This window comes from Rhagoletis pomonella, unplaced genomic scaffold (assembly GCF_013731165.1).
Source record: "Rhagoletis pomonella isolate Grant_MI unplaced genomic scaffold, Rhpom_1.0 Rhpom_scaffold_00055, whole genome shotgun sequence".
Classification (NCBI taxonomy): Eukaryota; Metazoa; Arthropoda; class Insecta; order Diptera; family Tephritidae; genus Rhagoletis; species Rhagoletis pomonella.
In genome coordinates this window covers 142,948-148,219 of record NW_023458609.1, presented here as the reverse complement: position 1 = coordinate 148,219, position 5,272 = coordinate 142,948, and the positions used below count along the sequence as shown (strand labels likewise).

The 5,272-nt window shown below is 32.8% G+C and overlaps 1 pseudogene; it reads right to left on the bottom strand.

Moving 5' to 3' along the window:
- Positions 1 to 1,196: 1,196 nt before the first annotated feature.
- LOC118749809 lies at positions 1,197 to 3,093 on the bottom strand (annotated as a pseudogene).
- Between the last annotated feature and the right edge of the window lie 2,179 nt (positions 3,094 to 5,272).

Below are 5,272 nucleotides of genomic sequence, written 5' to 3'. Positions count from 1 at the left end.
GCAGACTTTTTCTACATTTCTTGATTACATTTTCTAATTTTAATTTTAATTCGTTTATTAATTCTAACGAAAATAGTGGTTTTAATTTTAACATTTATTTTGTTTGGAAATAATTTTGATTTTATTTGAGTTTTTATAGTCCTAAGCTTACATGTTCTAATAAAAAAATTTATATAAAAAATGAAATTTTAATTTTAACATTGGCTATGTTTCATTTTATTTAAGTTTTTATAGTCTTTAAGTTACATTTTCTAATAGTATCGTAACTCACGCTTGAGTTTATGTAGGAAATGTGATTTTAATTTCAACTATTGTTTTTGTTTTAAAATTACTTTTATTTTATCTAAGGTTTTAGTCTTAAACTTAAATGTTGTAATAAAAATAATTTCGTAGCTCACGCTTGAATGTATAAAAAAATTTGATTTTAATTTTAACATTGGTTTTGTATTGAAACTACTTTAATTTTATTTAAGTTTTTAGTATTTAAGTTACATTTTCTAATAAGAATAATCTCGTAACTCACGCTTGAATTTATGTAAAAAATGTGATTTTAATTTAAACATTTGCTTTGTTTTGAAACGACTTTTATTGTATCTAAGTTTTTGGTCTTAGATTTACATTTCTAATAAAAATAACTTCGTGAAATTTATTTTTGTCTTGAAATTACGTTAATTTTATTTCGGTTTTTATAGTTTTAAAGGTACAATACATAATGTCCAAAATGAATTTAACAAGTGAAATAAATAGACAGATTACGCTTACTTGAAAATTAAAACGTAAATAATTTTTGAAATTGGAAAAGTTACTTAGGGCATTAATTTGTTGTGAAAAGGAAAAAAATTAACTTTCGTTTTTTAAAGAAAAAATTTGTAGTTTTCGTTTTTAAGAAAAAGCACTAATTGACCGTGGTAACATAGCACCATCCACCAATGTCACCGGAACAAATTTACAGCTAAAAAGCTTTGACTTTTATTAATTTCGGTAACAGTAAGCCGAAACAGCTGAAATATAATTTAAAATTAAAATTTCATAGTTTTGCTATTTTTGAATGTTAAAAATACCTGTTCGAATGGCAGAAATAGTTTTTTTTAAAATTCTCCAAGTGTTTAAGGTCACCGATTATTGCGCATAATGAATTACATTCAAATATATGAAGATGGGTTTGTGATGTTAGTCTTGAGCGGAAACACAAATAACATAATTTTATTAGTCTAGAGGTAAATGTTTGGGTACTTAAATAATGTGACACTTACATAAATAGTTAAAACAATTATATTATGTTTTGCCGTCTCAAGTGATTGAACAGAACTTCTCTTCTGTCAGGACGGGCCCCTGGTTGGGTTCTTCGATATTCTCCTCAAGTTGTTCAAAATTTAATTCATTTTTCTCACATAAATCATCCATGGAGATGCAAATGTTATGTAAAACACATATGCCGGCTACTATGTTCGTCACAGCTTTTAAATCAATTTGTGCAGTAAACTTAAGCAATCTCCGAAAGCGACCCTTTAATAACCCAAACGCATTCTCGACTACTATGCGCATAGAAGAATGTAACTTATTAAATTTTCGTTGACTTTCCGTTAAATTCCCATAATCTTTATAGGGGGATACAAGCCAGTTGCTTGAAGGGTATGCTGAATCTCCGATAATGAAGGATGAATTCGGAAACATTTCTTCGAAACGCGTTTCTGCCAGTTCATAGATTCAAGATCGTCTTAATACTCGGTAATCATGCATGGATCCCGGTTCACCACAACTTATGTTAATGAACTTTTTATTAGCATCCGCTACTGCTTGCAATACAATGCTGTATGTTTTCTTCCGGTCAAAATAGTTCTCCTTATGCTCTTTCGGTGCGTTTGCAGGTATATGCGTACAATCAATTGCTCCAATAACACCGTGTATACCTTTTTTTTTGCTCGAAGCTATTCACAACTTCATGCATATGTGCATCTTGTGGCCACTTAATCTATTCGTGGCTGATCGAAATTAAAAATCCAGAGACTCGACGTACTGTTGACCATGCAGCCGATGGCGCTACACCAAATAAGTTCAACAACTGCCTAAAAGTAACCGTGTTACTTACGTACCAAATGTACATAAAAATGGCTTTTTTCGAACTTATTCGCAACCTTCCACCACCAGATTCGTTAGGTAACCATTCAGATGAAGAATATCTTGCTGAAAGTTAAAGAAAAATATTACCTAATGCAAGATAGATAGTCGACTTTCGTCCAGATCTGCATGCGGTAACAATATTTTTTTCTAATAGGCGGCTTTTAAAGCACTTCAATTGTGAGAACTCCACATCGAAGATTGTCATGGAATGTAGATGTACCCCACAAATCTAACATATGTGGACATGAAAACCAACCCAAGGACAATTCTTTGTATTACCAGTAGCTTCAATAACTGCGACGCTCCAAAAACTGATTAATGTTAATTTCCAACCCACTAGAAAGAGCACAGTTCAAGCTTTGTAAAAAGTCACACCTGACCCCTTGAAACGTTCCACAGACCCCTGGGGAATAATTAGAAAATGGTAAAATAACATTTTGACACCCGATATGTATGCTCGATAAACAGTATTTTTGTGCAGCACACCTTGACTACAATTGTGTGTAAATTTTTTTTTGGATCGGGTCACCCATTCGGAAACAAAGGCCCGAAATCATCTGGCAAATAACTAAACCGTTCCCATGAAATATTCCATCCTTTGGTTTGTTGTCACGCTTTGGACCAAAATTGCCGAACTATTTGTATTACTTACATATTAAATAATCCACAGTTCCTCGCTTCAGCTGCATATGTAGCTTGAAATCCATCTAGCTCATGGAATCGAGAGTGGCTTCAAAATTGCTGCACCCTGGGTGATCCTCACTCTCGCTTTCTATGTCCGAACTGGAGCTCGAACTTAAAAAAATTACGTTCATTGCCTCCTGAACATCACTCTCATCGCGGATGCGGCGTAAATCGCTTTGATCTTCGGCCAAAATTGTCGCAACCTATAAAAAAAGGTTTTATTTAACTCTCAAATATTTAATTTTATTTAATCACCATATTTACCAAATTTCCAATGCAATTGTTCATTTTGTTTTGCTCATTTTCTGTGTTTTGAGTGTTCTTCTGCTGCTCGTGTTCAAAAGAATACTACAATTAAGTGAAAAGTTGAAATTCATAAATTTATCAGTGTAACATAACTTATTAAAGCTCTACTTACCTACATATGTATGCATATCTATAAATATATAAATGAAATGTTTTTCGTATGACTGCGATGCCTAACCAAACGGCTGAACCGATTTAAATTCTGTAAAAAGTACTATTTTGGACATTCTGTGTGGAAGGTTTTTCGATTTAAAAAAATTTGAAACTTTTTGTTGTTGTTGCGGAAAATAGAAGAATGCTGAAACGTCACGATTTCACAATTTCATACAGTTTTCTGTACATTGAATGTCACTAAACTACTAAACGGCTGGACCGATTTGGTTCATATTTAAAACGAATATCAGTACCTTGAAAATAAATATTTCTACAAAAAATTTGCTGATAAGGTGGCGCTTGGGTCAGAATATTCCTAAAAATTACATTTACTTGCTGATTTGGCTCATATTTAGAAAACAATTTAGCCAATTGAAAAGAAATATTTGGACTTGAAACTCACCCGATAGACGGCCATGTGGCCGAGACATTCCCAAAAATTATTTTACGTTAAGAGAATGATATATCTACTATATATTTGTGGAAGTATGTATGTATGTATGTGCCAGCTTGCAGCCTAAACGGACGGCAGAATCGAACGAAATTTTGACAGCATACTCCCATGACACCTGAGCCTATAATAGGAAGAAAAACATTGGGATCCGACAAGGGGGCGTGGCACCTCCCATAGGCGTGAAAGTTTTTATCTTACTAATATTATAAATGTGAAAGTTTGTATGTTTGGATGTTTGGGAAATCATGACGCGGAAACGACTAAACGGATTTGCATGAAATTTTGCAAGCAGATAGCTTATGACCTACAGTGGAAAATAGGCTAATTTTTTGGAAGAGTTGCCACCTGTTAAAAAAGTTTAATCAAACTAATACGCTTAAAAGACTAAACAGATTTGCATGAAATTTTGCACACAGATAGCTTATCACCTAGGTTAGAAAGGAGGCTACTTTTTTTAAGAGTTGCCACCTGTTAGAAATGTTTAATTTAATTAATACGTGGAAATGAGTGAACTGATTTGCATGGAAGTTTTCACACAGATAGCTTATAAGGTAGGTTGAAAAACTGGCTAATTTTTTTAAGAGTTACCACCTGCTAAAAACGTTTTATTAAATTAATACGCCGAACAGTCTGAACGGATTTGCATGAAATTTTGCAAGCAGATAGCTTATGACCTACAGTGGAAAATAGGCTATTTCTTGGGAGAGTTGCCGCCTGTTAAACAACTTTAATTAAATTAATACGCGGAAAGGACTGAACAGATTTGCATGACATTTCGCACAGAGATAGCTTATGACCTATGTTGGGAAATAGGCAACTTTTTTAAGATCTGTCACGTATTAGAAAAGTTTAATTAAATTAATACGCGTAAATGACTGAACTGATTTGCATGAAAGTTTGCACATAGATAGCTTATGACCTAGATTGGAAAGTAGGCTACGTTTTTAAGAATTGCCACCTGTTTGAAAATGAAATTTTGCTCAAAGATTGTTTATGACCTGGATTGAAAAATAGGCTACTAGGATGGTCTTAGACTGAAAGTAGGTCCGATAACTCAAGGCCCCTCCCATACATATTGGAATTTTCATATTGCATACATATCTCTAGAAGTATTTGTGGGAGAGAACTGAAACTTGGTATAGTGATATGTATCTGAAATCAACGATGGCATTAATCGATTGATGTTTTAATCAGTTAGTTAATTCGACTAAATTCATTCTGATTACAGTTAATCATGATTAATTTTAATCTGACTAAATAGTTAGTCGTAACCGCGATTAAAAAATAAATTTCTAATCATTAACTCTTAATTTGATCAAGTAGGTGTGGTGATTAATTAAGTTATGCTAGAATTTCCCTGTACACACAAAGCAAGTTAATCCGGTATGGCTAAGTCGGGCTTCCTCATCAATCGAAGCTATTTGGTGTGCATTTTCATTAAGATATATACCAACAAACGTTTTATAAACTAGATTTGTAAAAGTTTCCAGTTTATGTATTACTAATAACAATAATTCTAATTTTTTTATATTATGTGCTTTTTATAAGCGTAAA